General features: G+C 40.8%; 1 protein-coding gene across 18 annotated transcripts in view; it reads right to left on the reverse strand.

Moving 5' to 3' along the window:
- SORBS2 (sorbin and SH3 domain containing 2) overlaps positions 1-18,952 on the reverse strand; it is a 373,741-nt gene that overhangs the window by 181,112 nt on the left and 173,677 nt on the right. For 16 of the 18 annotated variants that reach the window (XM_055112070.2, XM_055112074.2, XM_055112072.2 and 13 more), the window contains exon 2: positions 10,151-10,290. The gene's annotated coding sequence lies outside the window, so the exon portion shown is untranslated. The remainder of the gene's footprint in view (positions 1-10,150; positions 10,291-18,952) is intronic. The other 2 variants (XM_055112071.2, XM_055112073.2) reach the window with 1 other exon arrangement.

The raw sequence follows: 18,952 nt of genomic DNA on the forward strand, positions 1-18,952 counted from the left end.
AGTTTTAAACCACAAAACTCATATGATTCATATATGGTGGTGAAATGTCTTCAATAAATAAATGAAGCAATATGAAAAGACCCTCATGAAAATATTTTATTCAATGAAAATGAAATTGCTTTAGGCATTAAAAGTAGTTATCTATGGTCACCTAAAACACTATTTGGTTTACTAGTGAATTCCTCATTTCCTTCCTTTCTGATTTATATGTTAGATAATTCTTAAATTAATAAGCACAGCTGAGGGTTAAACATACCAAATAGTCTTCTGCCAAATGTTTTTATACCTGTGGTTTTATTAAGTATTTTAGAATATTGATTAGAAAAATTATACATGTGAACATAAAAAATTATGATGTGGACACAAATGATTTTTAACATCAAATGTTTTTTAATTTTGATATCCAAAATACATAAAAAATTGTAAGGGGATAAAAATCTCACTGCAATCAAGCTTTCTCACCTTTGCATAAAAATTATCACTTTGATTTCAGACAAGTTTTTACAAGCTGTGGTTATTAAGAGGTGGATCTCACCATGTGAGACAAAAAACACGTGTGTGCCAATTCTAAATCAATTTCCAAATATGAAATACATCCGTTAATTCTTGAAGATGCTCAAACACAAAATAAAATATATTTTGTATGTAGACAAGTAGGCATCATCAATTTTTTTACCACAGAAAAAAGTAGTATTTTATTACTTTTTCCACATAAAAGTCTACCTCTGGATTTACCTTTTCATTCGGCTTTTCATTTTTACTTGTTTTTTTAGTTTTCCATCATAAGCCAGTCTTCTATTATATCAATACAAACTTTATAAACTTGTTTACACTTAATTTTTGTCTTATTCTGCCTTGAATAAAAATAGTCATAGTGGATATAAAAAGAAAATTTTAATGATTTGATGTCAGAAATACAATTTTTAAAGAAAACATCGAATTTCTGCTGCTAAGAGATGTTACTCTGTAAGTTTTCTCCAAAAGGGAGTGTTTTACTGCCCTTTACGAACAGAGGGAAAAACCATTTTCTACTTCAGAATGAGGCGTGGATCCCTTAGTCTGACATCTGACATCCTTCTTGAATTTGCACTGAACCTCCCATCTTTATCCCCAACAATTCCCGGCTGAGTCCCTTCACTATGGGCCCACTCATAGATGTGCACAGAAATGAGCCATCTGGTGTGCCAGGCCACACCTTCCAACACTTGGCTCTGCTGGGACCACAAGGATGGGCTTTCTCATCTCACCGTACATTTAGATGGCCATACTGGGTTTCGGATAGTCTCCCATTCTTAACCACGGTCTTCAGCCGTTTTTGTTTTAAAAGTGAATACTCTTATGGTAAAAAAGATAAATGTGAAATAGAAAACACTGCAGATCTACAGATCAAAGTTATATTTGAAAACCACATTTAATTGTATATTCATGAAATTCACAAAAAATATACCCATCTGTAACTTTTCAACATTCTTGAGTGTTTTGAAAATTAACAATTTGTTCTAAAACTTGAGTGTTATATAGTTTTGAAATATTTCAAAGTTCAGTTCAAACACACACAAAACTTCTGGATACCACCCGGAGCTAAATTCAATACCAATCCAATTTTTTAGGTTTGCAAAATTGAACTAAAGAAGTACCACTGAGTTGAGGGCATGTCAAGATCTAGCATTAAACCAATTCAGATTTGTACTTGGACCAGCATATGCCAGGGGCCACAGTAGCCAACATGCAATGCCTTAAAAATACATGCTGTACGTGTGTTTTTCTATTAAGCTAAATTCAATCTCTTTTTTTTTTCAGGCATACATTTATTTGAGAACAAGAGAATAATGTTTCTATTCTATCCTTTCTAATATCAAGTTGGTCTTTCAATTTTTTTTTAAACTGTGTCAATTTCCTAACTCGATTCTTTTCGGTATGCCAACAGGTTATTTCAACCAGCCTCGTCCTAACACTTGGCTCATTATACTATTGGCACATTCATGTCTGTCTCTGTAATCTTCACCTCTCGTGCTTGTTTTTCTCTCAGTGAAATACAGAAAGCCAAAACTTAGGATTTGAAATGTCGTCTTCACTGCCTGGACCAATGGTTTTCTTGTGTTTTATTGAAAATGAAAGAGCTGGCCGGGCGCGGTGGCTCAGGCCTGTAATCCCAGCACTTTGGGAGGCCGAGGTGGGCGGATCACGAGGTCAGGAGATCGAGACCATCCTGGCTAACACGGTGAAACCCCGTCTCTACTAAAAATACAAAAAATTAGCTGGGCCTGGTGGCAGGCGCCTGTAGTCCCAGCTACTTGGGAGGCTGAGGCAGGAGAATGGCGTGAACCCGGGAGGCAGAGCTTACAGTGAGCCGAGATCGCGCCACTGCACTTCAGCCTGGGGGACAGAGCGAGACTCTGTCTCAAAAAAAAAAAAAAAAAGAAAAAGAGAAAGAAAATGAAAGAGCTATGCATTTGGTGAAATAATAAAAACACAACCTTTCATCTCTGATAATACTGAGCATTAAATAAAATTATAGGTGCAATTATTTTACAGGTAAGTTTTACTTTCTAGGACAAAGTCCAGATACACAGGGCAGTACTGACTGCCCCGAGGCCTCGGTCTCTGCACCAATTGGTCTCATCTTATTTCAAGTGCTCTCGTCTTTGTGCTCCTCTTCTCAGTTACATCCGAGTAACAGGGTCTGTCCAGCGTTTCATTTCTCTAATCACCTTGAACATTCCTCAGCAGTATTACTAACACATGAGCCTGATGGTGAGACTTTTGTTCTCAATAAATAAACACAAACTCAATGCACCTTCCCAGGGGCTTTGCATGGGACCTAAATATTCTTTGAGTCCTGAGTTTTCTCTCCTCTGAATCTTTGCTGTCCATCACCGTCTGCCATTTGAATACCCTCTTATCCAAACCAAAATCCTAATTCCAGTACAGCTTTTCCTTTGTGATAATACCACTGATTTTCTAGTACAATATACGCCCAGCTCCCAATTCCAGCTCTGAGCTCCCAGGGTTCTGGGGGACTTCACATTGCCCATCTTCTTTTGCAGACTGTTATATCCAGGTGTATGTGCCCAGCTCTCCTACCAGACTGTTCATCTGCCTGTGGCACGGCTCCTTGCACACAGTACGTACAAGGCTTGGTAACAGAATCCCATGTTCATTGAAGGGCCTAGACTGATCACAATTTAAATAATGCACAATGTTCTCACGTCTATTTAAGGAAGAAACAACTGATTTCTATCTTTTAAGATTGCATTTCAAGACCATATCAAAGGCTTTGAATCTCTCACCAAGACTAACAGTGAAAAACAAATTTGGCCAAGTGCAGTGGCTCACACCTGTAATCCCAGCATCTTGGAAGGCCGAGGTGGGTGGATCACTTGAGGTCTGGACTATGAGACCAGCCTGGCAGTCTGGGCAACATGGCAAAACCCCATCTCTTCTAAAAGCACAAAAATTAGCTTGCGTGGTGACACGTGCCTGTAATCCTAGCTACTCAGGAGGCTGAGGCACGAGAATCACTTGAACCTGGGAGGCGGAGGTTGCAGTGAGCCAAGATTGCACCACAGCACTCCAGCTTGGGCAACAGAGTGAGACTCTGTCTCAAAAAAACAAAAACAAAAAAACAAAAAACGCAAATTTGATCATATTTAATTGAATTTGTTTCAAAGTAAGGGAAAGGGGAGTATGCAAGGGCGACATGTGGCCTGTTCTTCTGAAAAAGCAAGAAAGGTTATCTTTATACACCAGATCAAGGTATTGTCAGCTACAGAGTGAAATTCCATACACAAAAAGAAAATTTTCTTCAAGTGAAAAAAGTAAGTGGCCAATAAGGTCACATTCAAAAATTAAAAATGGATGCCCTAGTCTTGATTACTGATACCATTTTTCAATAAAAGTAACCAGAGTTCCTCGAAGAAAGAATTGATTTTAGGACTAGGACATGAAATGTACAAAATGATGCGGGAGCATCTTGTAGTACCAGGAAAAAAAAAAAAGTCAACCCTTAGCATGACGGGTGTAAGTCAAAGGCACATGGGAGACTGGAGATGCATTTTGGATTTCAGATTTTTTCAGATTTTGGAATATTTGCATATCCATCCTGCGTCATCTTGGGGACAGGACCCAGATCTAAATGTGAAATTCACTTATGTTATATGTAGTGTATCCAAATAGCCTGAAGGTAATTTTATACAGCGTTTTTAATAATTTTGTGCATAAAATGAAGTTTGTGTACACTGAACCATCAGAAAGCAAAGGCATCAATATCTCAGCCACCCACATGGAAAATCTGGTGTTGTTTGGCATCACCATCATTCCTGACTGAATTTATTTGCTACCAATAAGCAATCATTTTCCTGCTCTTACTCAGACATGAGTACTTAACAGTAGAAAATACTACTATTTTTGTTTTTGAAAGAGTCTTGCTCTTGTTGCCCAGGCTGGAGTGCAATGACACCATCTCGGCTCACGGCAACCTGTGCCTCCCGGGTTCAAGCAATTCTCCTGCCTCAGCCTCCTGAGTAGCTGGGATTACAGGCATGCACCACCATGCCCGGCTAATTTTGTATTTTTAATAGAGATGGGGTTTCTCCATGTTGGTCAGGCTAGTCTCGAACTCGCGACCTCAGGTGATCCACCCGCCTTGGCCTCCGAAAGTGCTGGGATTATAGGCGTGAGCCACTGTGCCCAGCCTAATACTACTATTTTTTAAACAGTAAAAATACATCCTATTAATACAGTGAAAAATAATGTGTTTAGGTAACTGGGCAGCACAGGAACAAGACTGTTTTCCTTTCTCTGCTGTTAGACAACAGCAGCAACAAACAATGCAGGCTTTCAGTTGCCACCTATGATGCTGTGTTTGGAGTAAAAGGCCACTGTACACTGTATTTTTTTTCTTTTTTAGGTGATAAGAAACATCTGAAGCAGTTGACAGATCATGAAGCGGGTCCTCTGAGAAATGAGAGGCATTCTGCCGGATGGCATTTTTTTGTTTTTTTTGAGACGAAGTCTCGCCCTGTCACCCAGGCTAGAGTGCAGTGGCACGATCTCGGCTCACTGCAACCTCCGCCTCCCAGTTTCAAGTGATTCTCCTGCCTCAGCCTCCCGAGTAGGATGGCTTTTAAAATGTTTTCTCCAGCGTCATCTGCCTCATTAACAGCGATTTTTGTCTTAGAAGTCTCTCTTTGAGAGTTTCTAAATGGACATGACTGCTTATTCTGTCTGTTAGGAATGCACTCCGCTCTAGTCCTTCAATTAGCCCATCACGTTGTCACTGTGGCATCTGTATGCACATTTTCTGCAGTGTTAATGTCATCTTCATTGTCCAATTGTGGCATCATGTTGGTGCTCAAAACGTTGCAGATTTTGGAACATTTTGGATTTCAGACTTTTAGAGTAGAGATGTTCAGGCTCTACTACTTCTTATTTCAGAGAAAAACATAATATCCAAATAACTAATAAAAACTTGGTTGGAGAATGCAGACTTCTAGAAATGACTGTTTAATCTGCTTATGATAAATAATCCTCTTTGCTCTACTGCAAAGGGGAGACTACTGCTGTTACTGTTTTGTGTCATCATGTCCTGATCAAACACTGAATTAAAAAAAAATAAAACAAGTACATTGTATATGTAAATTTAGACTGTAATAATATATCCTTGAGAAATAAATATTATATGGACTCCATTTTTTTCTGACAGTCAATTAAGCACAAAAAGATTTTTAAAGCACTGATTTTTGCATTCTTAAATGACAAATGAAGTCTTCTTGAAATAAGATTTTTAATGATTTAGAGAAATATTTGCACATACACTAGCTTGGTGTTGATTCTCAATTTTTAATTTTTTTTTAATCCTTTCCCTGGCATTTTCATCGTTTCCTTTTTTTTTTTTTTTTTTTTTTTGAGACAGAGTTTCACTCTTGTTGCCCAGGCTGGAGTGCAATGGTGGGATCTTGGCTCACTGCACCCTCCGCCTCCCAGGTTCAAGCTATTCTCCCACTTCAGCCTCCCAAGTAGCTGGGATTATAGGTGTGCACCACCATGCCTGGCTAATTTTGCATTTTTTTTTTTTTTTTTTTTTTTTAGTAGAGATGGGGTTTCACCATGTTGGTCAGGCTGGTCTTGAACTCCTGATCTCAAGTGATCCACCTGCCTCGGCCTCCCAACGTGCTGGGGTTATAGGCGTGAGCCACCGCGCCCAGCCTATCCTTCCCCTTTTTCTGTTTTGTTATGGATGATGAATGTCTTAAAACTACTGAACTCCTTATACCTTGATATGGTTAGTGAGAGCTGCCTTGTGGGATGGTTCTGAATGATTTTCTCTAGAACCTCCATTTGAACATCTTCCTTTCCTCTGCTCACTGTACCAGTCTGGGGCTATCAAATCATATATGCTGATAAATGCTACACTATGACTAGTGAAGCCAGTGCTAAAAAGCAGCTTCTACATACGGCACTTCCAAATTGTGTTATTGCTAGCTTTTCCAGTGCTTTCTCTACTAGGGCATCCACTGCATGTCACCTGCTAAAATGCAAACCACATCTTTAATGAAAGTCTGTTTTATTGAATATATAAGTGACTATGAAATTTTAAAATGAAATTTCATGGCAATTTAATTTTATAATAAATCTATATCTATGTATCTCACCAAAGATAGCCTAAATCTTTAGTGAGGCCACACATTCATTTTTATGAAAATTCTTCACATGAGTTTAGAAATCTCCCAACTAAGAAAAGGACAAGTCAGATCTTAGTGTCCTGGGTGGCTTAGCATTTCATAACTGCCAGAGAACCATGAGGACCTTCCTGAGACTGACTCATGGGAGTTATCTGCAATGACTTTATGTTTCCCAATGGGTCATATTTTCATTGGAGATTATTTACTATGCCTGGAATCCTAATGCTTGGTGTCTCTAATGAGAAAAATAATACAAAAAAATTCAATATTCAGCCAACACAAATTTATATGATCTACAAAAGAAAGGAATGTTTTCAGATCCTGGGCTTGATTATTTTTGTTTTCGATGTGACAGATTTGCTGAACAAAGCTTACAAATCTCCCTTTTCCTCTCTGCTCGCTACTACCCCCACCCAGAAAACACACACACACCCCTTCCCAACCGGGGCCCATCTGACCGTTCACACCCACATCAACTCTGGGTCGCCATGCTTTTCTGAGGGACATTGCCTTCACTGAGAGCTCCTTTATTCTCAGTATACCTTACATTCCCAGCCACAGTACTGAACTTCTCAATGCCTGCAATGTTCCCTTGGAGTATATCAGTTGAGCAGGCGGAAAAAAAATATCTGGAAGTTTATTATTTTTCCACCAATATATTTGACACCACCTTTGGAGAGGGAACAAAAGGCATACTGTCAAGCGGATAGACCTGGACAAAATGTTACTGTTTGTTCCTCACGAGCACAGAGGTATATTTAAGCAAAGAAAGGCATTCCACGGCTCTCCCGGGACTTCCTTCCTTCAGCTGAATTATACCAACATGTTCACACCACTGAGGCCCAGGCTGCTGGAATTTAAAACGCAGACCTCTATCTGCCAGTGCTTCGATCCCACGGCTACAAACATTCACAGTAGGATTGAACCTGGCTTTCAAACATCATGAGATAAATGGGAGTTTACTGGGGGAAAACGTGTGCCCTCATGAAACTATAGTAGAAGATGCGGAAATAGGACTGTCCCTGTTCAGCAGATTCTATACTAATACAATAAAGCCTCAAAGTCACCAGAAGTCACCTGGCCTTGGGTTATGTTTCAAATCCAGGCTCACTGACATTCATGAAACCTTTGGCAACACAGGCCAAGTTTCGTGCAAGGCTGGGTAGAATACTTCTTTCATGTGGAAGCTGGGTGAAACTCGGTGGCTTTGGCTAGATTTCACCTGAAGTTTCACATTCAAACAATCCAAAGTTTCAACGTAAAATTCAGGGGTGAAGAGAAACAGAAAGAAAAAAAACAAAACAAAACAGGGGGAAAATGGCTTGCCTGGGAATGGAATGATCACCTACCATTCTCCAAAAAGATTTCATCCTGGTGCCATTTAATTTTGCTGCTGGACTATCACCTCTAGCAATATATTTGCACTCAGCCCTGCAGACCAAGGCTTCCCAGTACTAAGGGGGAGTGAGTATTCTAGCTAGATGCACCCCCTTCCCCCAACAAAGCCCAGGCTCAAAATAACGGGAGGATTTAAAATGTTAACCATACACATAAATGCGATGATTGACATGCTTCTTATAATGTAGATTTGAAGGGGAAAAGTGGCAATGAAATGCCCAGGTTTGGGAAACTTAAAGATTAGACTGAACATCTCTAGGTTTTTCTACTATAAATCCAAGTTCTGGAGATTCGATTGCATCTGCTCCTAATCCAGGGAGATCTCTGCCGTAGCTTTCTCCACAGCTCCGCCCCTTTGGAGATTTGTCCTGTGGCCACTTGCGTCTGTCCTTCTTAGCAAGGTGCAGAGCACAGGGGGCAGACTGCGTCAGCGCTGAGGAGCGAGTGTCCTTGACTGGGACTTAAACAGTCTCCTGACAGGATTAGGCTCAATCTATTCCTAACCTTCAACAGAACACACAGGGACCGTTTGCCAGGGAACGTCAAACTCTGTATTTGGCTGAGGACTGTGAAAATACCTTGTGCTTGGGGTGGGAAAGAAAAAGGGAACAAATGTCACACACACCTGTGCTTTCTTTACGATGAAGAGAATATTCCAAAGCTGATTGAATGGCTAGTAAGTGCTACATTTTGCCCATTTTAGGAAATACATTTTTAAGAAATCCCTTATCCCTTACACAGCAGAAGTTTCACTTGTAAAACAGACTTCTGGCTACTAAGGTTTTTTTTTTTTTTCCAGTTTTCTTTTGATTTTAATTTTCTTTTTCTTTGTTTGTTATTTCTTCCCGTTTTTGTTACTCAGACGATCCTTATGTGGTTAAAATGCATGCTTTCCTTTGATATGTGCTCTGTGATACCAATAAACTTTTCTGAAAAAAAAGTATTTCTGAACTCCAAAGATTTCAGCATCCATGTTTTTAAAAAGCACCAGTTGGGCCCCAAGGCACACGGAGATTCTGAGGCAGCAGGGCAGCCAGCGCGGGGCTCTGTGCACTCTCATTTGCTGCTTGCTCTTACACATCTGCCAGACAGGGGCCATGAACTGTCCTGAAGTCTGTGTTGGGGAGAACTTTACCAGAGAACACTTTTCTTACAATTGGGGGTCCCTCTAGAAGTAAAATCTAAGACAGATCAGTGAGGAAAACTAAAGCTCCAATAAATTGTTTAAAGGAAATGCTATGAAAGCATTAAACCAAAAGGAAAAAAAAGGAGACTTTTTACTGAACATAGTAAATAGCCACAATCAAAGTAAATGCTGTGTTTGAAGTTAAAGTCCACAGATCAAAGTACTTCGCAAAATGTCAAGTGCAAGCGTAACGAGGGGGAGAGGGGAGCCACAGAAACTGACCCGAAGTATCACATTGTCACGTTAGAGAAACCTGCCAGCAGATGTACCCAGCAAAAGACAGTCAGCTTAGTAAGGAATCCTCAACATTGTCCCCTAAAATGTGCTAGGAACATACAAAACAATAATAACAAAAACAAAACTCCCAGATTCCCCCAAAACCACTCTAATTCCACACGAGCAATGAACGAAACAGTGATGAAAGGAGAACATTATACAATACGGCTCGCTCATTGCCCTTAAAGAACAATTACTTATATATATTCTCTTTACTCAGGTGGATGGTTGCATCTTTTCCCTCTTTTTTTTTTTTTTTTTTAATGCCCCTGGAAAGTTAAAAATAAAGCAGTCTAAACAACAAAAGTACGATGTCTGAAACATCCTCTCATTGCTCTGGCAATCAGGCTTAATTAGACCTCTGATCCATGGCTTAGTCATAGTCAAGCGTGTACTGCAGGTCACTATTATGAGAGCTTTAAGCAAAGTTTAAAACTTACAGCCACAAAAATGCCCAGATGCTCCTGCTGTATTCTGGAACACCGTGTTTACCTGGGAATTGTTCACAACTCCCCTTATTATTTTCACTATAAGTAAGTTATTTTAAAGACATTAGTTATGAACATACCAGAAAACAATTAAATAATTCCAGAATAAAAAATCTTACCTACAGGCAGCTGAGTTCAACAGTTGCTCTATACAGAGGAAGTAGGAGTCAGTGGCCTTTTACATGTAGAGATTGTTTATTTAGCCCTTTTTAAAAGGTCTTGAACTCCAGAGGTTTAAGATTAAGTCCAATCCAAGTGTCTGAAGGAAAAAAAGCAAGAGAGAGGCAAATGAGAGAGGGAAAGAATCCCAGCTGCTGGGTGGTGCTACTGTTCTGAGAGCATTTGAGCTATTTTCAGCATTAACAGCAGCCGGGGTTGTCTGCAAAGGGATGAAAATGCCTTGCCCAGATCGCCACCCCCCACTCCAGGGGGGAAAAAACACCAACCAGGAAACCCACAACGACTTGGTTCATTGTGCAAATATTCATTTAAATTTTGAGGAAAACTGCCAGCACCATTGAAAACAAAACAAACCCAAAGTTGACTGGAATCTTAAAGAAACACAGTGCTCCTCAAGTTTTCAAAATGAATTACCTGATTCACTGAAAACGAGATGTCCTACTTATGCTTTATTGAGAAGGAGGCTTTTCTTCTGATATTTCCTAGGGGGTCTTAAGAAATAGTTGAGAGCCCTCTGGTAGCAGTATCTGTTGTCAGTCTATTCTTAAGACTGAAGACAAATGATTTCTTAAAAGAGCCCGCACCTAAATTTCCAGTTTCATCAACTGTGCTATTTTTGAAAGCTACTGGGTTAAGCGTTGACATCTCTTATCTATTGGCAGAGACTGGGGACCATTCAGTGACATGAGGCAGACAAACAGTGACCCCTGCTTCTGCCTCCACAGGCCAATGAAGAAATCATTCTGGTTGGGTCACTGGCAATGACTGACAAACTTTGAGCCTTCATTTTGTTTCTAGAAATAAAAATTAAGAAGTCGTATTCATTCATTCATTCAGCAAATATTTATTTGGTGAGCACTTCAGAGCTTACTATAAGCCAAGCACTCTGGGAATACAGTGGTGGGCAGAATGAAGCGTCCTTGCCTTCAGGGGTTTAGAGCACACAGATGCAGTGAGAATAAATAAAAACAGAATTTTTAAATATTTTCCAGACTTTTTCACATGATGAGACTCTTCACATCATGGCAGCTGAAGACTGAGATCTCTTTCTACCGTGGATGAAGGAAGACACTACGCCATCAGATCAACCTCAGGCTTCCATTGAGTCATTGCGCCTTTACACCACCACCAGGGAGGAAAATTACTTACTTTCTACCAAGGAAGCAGTTAAGTATTTTTATGAACGCTTTCATTCCAATAGATGAAATCCCTGTTTTTTTTCAACCCCCTACTCCCCATTACAAAAAGAATGCTTAAGTAGTCAGAAAGTACTGCTGAGAGGCTTTCCATCGGGAGATGAAAAGAGAGTCTTCAACCTGAATTCAGTATAAAAAACTGCCGGTGGCTCAGGCCTGTAATCCAGCACTTTGGGAGGCTGAGGCAGGTGGATCACGAGGTCAGGAGATCTAGACCATCCTGGCTAACATGGTGAAACCCCATCTCTAAAAAAAATGCAAAAAATTAGCAGGATGTCGTGGCACGCGCCTGTAGTCCCAGCTACTTGGGAGGCTGAGGCAGGAGAATCGCTTGAAGCCGGGAGGTGGAGGTTGCGGTGAGCCGAGTTCACACCACTGCACTCCAGCCTGGGCAACAGAGTGAGACTCCATCTCAAAAAAAAAAAAAAAAAATGCCCTGATATATTTTATAATTAATGTGAGGGTTGGTTGCTAGATGCTTATATCAAATTCAATTCTTTCTTTGCCATTAAAGAAAGACACTGAAATAGATTATGGAAAATACTGAGGATTATGCCATGTGAAAAAAAAGGGTTACATGACTACTGCTTCAAGTACTATTTAAAAACAGTGAAATCCTTTGGCTCAATAGACCTTATATTAAAACTGTATTTCAAATTAAAAAATTAGAAATTAACTTTGAAATATCTAATCTGAATTTTATAAATAAGATCAACTTTGTTTTAAAAATGTATACCAGGCTTTAAAAAAATCACTCTAGAATAAAGCATTTTTCTGTTCACTTATTTTAAATGGTTACATTTTACTATGTCTTAAATACCTGCCAATCTAACATGGGATATTTGTTTCTCTTGGCCTCAATGTGGAATGGTAATTCTACTGGTAATAATTGGAAGCCTAGCCACAGACAGACACATTTTTTAATTGTTTTTTTCTTTTTCCTCCTTATAATAGTTTATACCAAAAAGGAAAATGCATTTAAATATTGGCTTTCCTTGAGAAGCTATGGCGTTAAGGAAACAAAGATGAACATAACCCACTCTCGTATAAAACGGGGATAATAATGAGTTGTCATAGGGCTCATAGGAATAATGCACAGAAAATGCTTACCTGGGTAAAGTCTGACACAGCAAGCATTTGGTGAAAGTCAGTACCATCATCTCTGCTGTAAGTGTAAAGCTTTGCTATCCAATATGGTGGCTACATGTGGCTACCGAGCTCAATGTGGCTAGTCAGAACTGAGATGTCATATAAGTGTAAAATGCATGCTAGATTTTGAGGTCTTTATACACAAAAAAAAGGTGAATGATGAGAAATTACTCAATGGGTATGATGTTCATTATTCAGGTGATGGACACATTCATTAAATCCGTGACTTTACCACTATGCAGTCCATCCATGTAACAAAATTCTCCTTGTACCCCACAAATTTGTACAAATAAAAATAGATTAATGTTGTCTCTTCCTAAAACATGTAAACTATCATATCATTTTTATATTGACTACACGTTGAAAAAAGAATGTAAATTATGACATTAATTTTTATATTATGTGTTGAAATGACAGTATTTTGGACATAGTGTGTTAAATAGGATATTTTGCTAAAATTAATTTCACTTGTTTCTTTTTTACTTTTTCAAATCTGACTGCTAGCTAATTTAAAATTGCCTATGTGACTTGCATTCTATTTCTACTGGGCAGTGCCATGCAGGCCAACGGTTCTCAAAAGGTAGTGAGCATCACTGACCCAGAAGCTTCGTAAAAACAGATTGCTGGGTCCACCCCAGAGCGTCTGATTCAGTAGGTCTGGCGGGGCCTGAAATTCTGCATCCCTAACAAATTCCCGGGTGATTCTTGACCTCACTTTGAAAACCGCTGGTCTTGGGCCTTGCTTCTTAAAAAAGTAGTCCACGGACCAACATTAACGTCATCACTTAGGATCTTGTTAGAAACGCAAAACCTCAGGCCCCACCCAGACCTACTGAGCCAGCATGTGCATTTTCACAACATCCCCAGGCTGCGTGTAAACATGTTGAAACTTGAGAGAAATTGCTATGAAGTAGTGTCTGTCATCCCTGGGTGAATATAAGGTAAACTTTTACAAACACCAGTACCCCGGCCCCGCCCCTAGAGAGTCAGATTTAATGACTCTGGATGTGACTCGAGCATCTGCATACGTGAACAGCTGATTCCAGATTAAAGCAAGCACTGAGTCCCATCAGACTGGATGTGGAAAGGCCAGGATCTAGATCATTTGTACACCATTAAGGCATAGTTGACACAGATCAAACCATATTAGAGGGTATTTACATCCCAAAAGAGGATCTTGTTAACCCCAGTAACTCTACAATTGTTAGAACTGGTGAGAAAGACCCATATTTTGGAGTAGAGAGGCCTTCTGTTATTCGCTCCACCTCTGTTCCGGCCTTAAATAAACGAGCACGCCAACTTTAAGAGTGTGTCTGAATAACCTCATTAGTTTGCCGAATGACTTCTCACATTTTCAGGCGGCACCTGAGCGTTGTGTGTTTCACAGAGCTTGGTAAAAATAAAATCCTCACTGTAAGAGAGAATCTGGGCTCACGCTGGTAACATTTAAAACTTCCAATTCTATATGCAAAGACCATCTGCAGCTTTGCTTCTCACTTTCTTGGTTGAACCTTTCAGAAAACTTTTAAAAGTGCATAATACTTAAGAGTAGAGAGTCTGGAGTCAGGGTGCCTGGGTTCGAATCCTCATCCTGCCACTTACGCGTGGCTGTGGCTGTAGGTCACTTACTTAGCCTCCCCATACCTCGGTTTCCTCCTCTGTAATGAGACCTTTTTTTATTGGGTTGTTGTGAGGGTGAAAATTGTTATTTGAAACAGCCATGGAAAAATCTGCTGCTTTGTAAATTTTATATGAATGTTGGTTAAATAATCAAAATATATTTGAAAAACTGTGCAGATTTCCATATGTGGCTAAATTTAGTAATTTTTTAAAGATACTGTGGTGATTTCCAAGGACTTTCATGGGCATGAGTTTTTGAACACATATATTTAGAGGGTTTCTTTGAGTGTTGTTTTACATTCTTTTCCCAAGAGAGCACAGAATTCTCAATTGATTCCTCATCGCTTCCTATTATTTGAGAGGATCCCAGTAGGAAGGAAGTAAATGTAGTTTTCCCATGAGTGTTGTTTTCTAGAGAACATTCTTTACCCCTGCAGTCCTTTGAAAAGTGAGTTGTGCTATAGATGTTTAGAGGCCTCCCTGGCCCCTGTCATTCTAGTGGCATTGTCTAGTATCCCAGGAGAACAATGTGTCATTCTCTTAGTCAAATATTTTAGTGCTTAGGGCGAGGCAGCAAGACCATCTGAAACACTGGCGTGAGTTTCAAAGACATATTGAAACAGCAGTCAGATTCTCCTATAGAAATCAGCTAATGCTGACTAAAAGAAGGGATGGGGATGAACAGGGAAGTGCTGAAGTCACGCACGTTGTAAGCAAAATGAAGGCTAGACTAAGTAGAGTAACTTTTTTTTTTTTTTTTTTTGAGACGGAGTTTTGCTCTTGTTGCCCAGGCTGGAGTGCAATAGCACAATCTCGGCTCACCGCAACCTCTACCTCCCAGGTTCAAGTAATTCTCCTGCCTCAGCCTCCCGAATAGCTGGGATTACAGGCATGCACCACCACACCCGGTTAATTTTGTATTTTTAGTAGAGATGGGGTTTTTCCATGTTGGTCAGGCTGGTCTCAAGCTCCTGACCTCAGGTGATCCACCCACCTCAGCCTCCCAAAGTGCTGGGATTACAGGCGTGAGCCACTGCACCTGGCCTGGAGTAACACCTTTTATGCTTGTCTGCTTCAACCACACTCAATGAAGTGAAGCATATGCAAGAAAAATAAGGATACCTGGTAGCTCTGGGCACGTAGCAAGCATCTGTCGGGTCATCTACAGGAACCTCACCCATGGCATGCCACCTGCTGAACAATGCATGCATGCATCGGGCTGGAAACTAAAGCCCATACATTGAGTGCCTTTAGACCAGTCATGCAAGCTCCCTACACTTGTGTCCTGAAAGGCAGATAGAGGCATGGGACTGCAACCGCCTTACTGACTCTTAAACCTATGCTTTCTCTTGGGCTTATCTGGATTACATTCGGCAGTCTGCCATGATTTACGCCTTTTGGCGGCACTGTTTGAAAGGAGTCAAATCATACGTCCAATGACTTCTACTGCCTGGTTATTGATGTTAAGTAAATACTTTTTAGTAGGCGATTTGTCATCACATGTGTCATTTTGCCATCTGGGTTGAGGTTTATCAAGTGAGGTGAAAATCTTAACAAAAGGTTAAAGGACCAGTATCATTGAAAGAGATTATATAGAAATAACTTCTTAAAACCTCTGTTAGAAGCTCAATTTTCTAGTTGAAACTTTGTTTCATTTATTTATTTTTATTTATTCATTTATTTTTGAGATGGAGTTTCACTCTGTCACCCAGGCTGGAGTGCAATGGGGTGATCTCGGCTCACTGCAACCTCCACCTCCTGGGTTCAAGCGATTCTCCTGCCTCAGCCTCCCAAGTAACTGGGATTACAGACATGCGCCACCACACCTGGCTAATTTTTGTATTTTTAGTAGAGACGGGTTTCACCATGTTGGTCAGGTTGGTCTCGAACTCCTAACCTCAGGTGATCCTCCTGCCTCAGCCTCCTAAAGTGCTGAAATTACAGGCATGAGCCACGGCGCCCAGCCTGAAACTTTGTTTTAAACTGGCTGCCTGAATTCTTTGTGTATTTAAAGAGCACCTCTGCTGTTTATGTAACCATGACTTAGCTTTTCTTGTTATTTCTATTCCATTTGAAATTGAGCATATGCAACAGTCGCTAAATCTGCTATGAAAATTGTGAAGCCTTCTCCATGTGGCCCACTGAAGGCCCTGCACGATCTGGTGTTCTGCAGCATTTCTGCCCAGATCTCCACCACTTTCCTCCCAGTGCCATTGCCTCCAGCCTCTCTAGCCTCCCTTCCATTGCCTCTGGCCTCTCCAGCCTCCCTTCCCTTGCCTCCGGCCCCTCCAGCTTCCCTTCCATTGCCTCCGGCCTCTCCAGCCTCCCTTCCATTGCCTCCAGCCTCTCCAGCCTCCCTTCCATTGCCTCTGGCCTCTCCAGCCTCCCTTCCCTTGCCTCCGGCCCCTCCAGCCTCCCTTCCCTTGCCTCCGGCCCCTCCAGCCTCCCTTCCATTGCCTCCAGCCTCTCCAGCTTCCCTTCCATTGCCTCCGGCCTCTCCAGCCTCCCTTCCATTGCCTCTGGCCCCTCCAGCCTCCCTTCCATTGCCTCCGGCCTCTCCAGCCTCCCTTCCATTGCCTCTAGCCTCTCCAGCCTCCCTTCCATTCCTGGACCGTGCCTCATGCAGGGCCCTGGCTTGCCTGGCTCAATGTGATGGGAATGCCTTCCCTGCCCAGTGGCGAATGCCATGCAGCCTCCAGCTTTCATGTGTCTCTTCCTCAGGAAGGACTTCCCTGCTCCACCAGCGTAGCCCCGCCACCCCCTTTTTTTAACTCGTAAAGAATCACCTTCCTCATTCCTTCTAAATTCAGCTTCAGTTGGTTGAATTTGTTGGAGTAATTGATCGGAGCCCCTCTCCTCCACTAGCCTATCAGCTCCCGCTTGCCCCTCACATGACTTACATTCCTCCCGCAGGTACTGCATTCTGCCTGGCCCTAAGTAGGGGCCAATACGTAGTTGCTGAATAAGTAAATGATTAAATAAGTTCTGCCTAAGGCATTAAGCAACACAAGAGTATATTTTTTGGTTCTATATTTATCAGAACTTGTGAAATAAAAAGTATCTGATCATGTAAAAAGCAAAACATTATGTATTCTAATTAAGCAGCTGTTTCCAACCAAGACGATTCTCTGAAACATTGCTTTGTAGCTACATATTTGGTTTAGAAGCTGTCTTAAGAGGCAGGTGCCACTTGCTTTTCCCTTCAGGATATAATGTGTTCTGTTATCTTAATTTGCATTTATTCTAAAATAGATTTCAATAAAACAAGTTACTTGCATTCATATATCATATTCCTAGACCTTTTTCACAACCATGTGATACTCTACTAGGGTAGAGTGAGGTCCCTGATAAACATTTCTTCTGATTAGGGTTATTCAGAGAATTATGTATTTGTCTATATATTGCCTGGCAGTTATACCACCTGAAACCATATGTGATTATTTATAATGTAGTTTTATGAGCAGACAGGCAGATATAAAGTAACACATCAACCATGCCACCTGGTCAGGCCATAGTCATTCCAATGGTATGAAACTCTTTCTTGTGGCCATATTATGCATAAGTTATAAACAGACAATGAATGGTCACTGATTGAGAAGATTGGAGATTTGCAATCTTATTTTCTGGCAAATAGCCAAGTCATGTCAACAGGAGAGATAAGGAGAGTTTTGTGTGTCATAGACTATAGAGCAGGGGTCAAAGCCTGGGGTAGGAGAGGGCTTGGTCTTCACTGCATTTATTTGAAAGGAGCTATGGAAACTTTCCTTCTACCACTTGGGCACAGGAAGGCTTGCTATGGCCCAACAATGTTTTAAAATGTATTCTTTACACATGTGTAAAACACTCTGAAATCATCAAGATACAGCATGAAACGTATCTTTTCTGAGACATTAAAAAACTGAATAAATTAATCCAACAAGCCATGGCACAATTCCATAATTACTATGACCACAGAAGTTAATTTAGCAGGGATAGTACATAATACACACCATGCTAGGAAAGTGTCCTTGAAACTCACAACGGTGAAGGATGAATTAAGACCAATGAAGGACAGTTGACCAGCATTCAAGAGGTAGAAGGAACTATAGATTCCTTGTATCAAGTACATGAGAAAAACTTCCTAAATGAATGAGGCTGGAAACACAAACCCTCAGAGACTGGACATAGAAATATTTTCTGCGTTGTCTGTCTTCTAAGCAGACCCTCTGTACTTCTACTTCTGTGTTAGCAACGACTACAGTGCTGCAGTAATATAGATCTCCTCAGTTCTCAGGTGGCCAAGTGAGGCCTTGGGAAGCTAAAGTTCCTGGACTGGCCACCTCTGGCTATTAGCAACCTCATTTGTTTACCTCTGTGCCTGCAAATATTCTTGATTTTATGTATAGTATATTATAGAGAAGTCTGGAAGGGAATGCTTTAACCGGCAAAGTCAGTCTACTAAACAAAAAGGTATGGGAGAGACACGTTAAGAAATCAATAACCATGTTGTAGTTTAAAAAAAAAAATGCGAAGTCTTTGTTCAGACCCTCGGGGTAAGCAGAAGTAGACTGGTCTCCAGTGGCAGGCATGAGAGGGAATATCCTGCCCGCAGTGATGGACATTTTGGATTCAGGCAGAGAGGCAGGAAGCTGCCCTCTGAATCAGAGTAAATGCTTACATTTTGACCTTCTAGCAAGGGCCCTCTTTTTCTTGGCAAGAATTCCTTCGAGGATCATTTTCAGTTTGAGGTTCTGTCTGATGTTTTATTTTACAATTAAGTCACTATTTCCATATTCG

Source organism: Pan paniscus, chromosome 3, assembly GCF_029289425.2.
Source record: "Pan paniscus chromosome 3, NHGRI_mPanPan1-v2.0_pri, whole genome shotgun sequence".
In the NCBI taxonomy this organism is placed as follows: domain Eukaryota; kingdom Metazoa; phylum Chordata; class Mammalia; order Primates; family Hominidae; genus Pan; species Pan paniscus.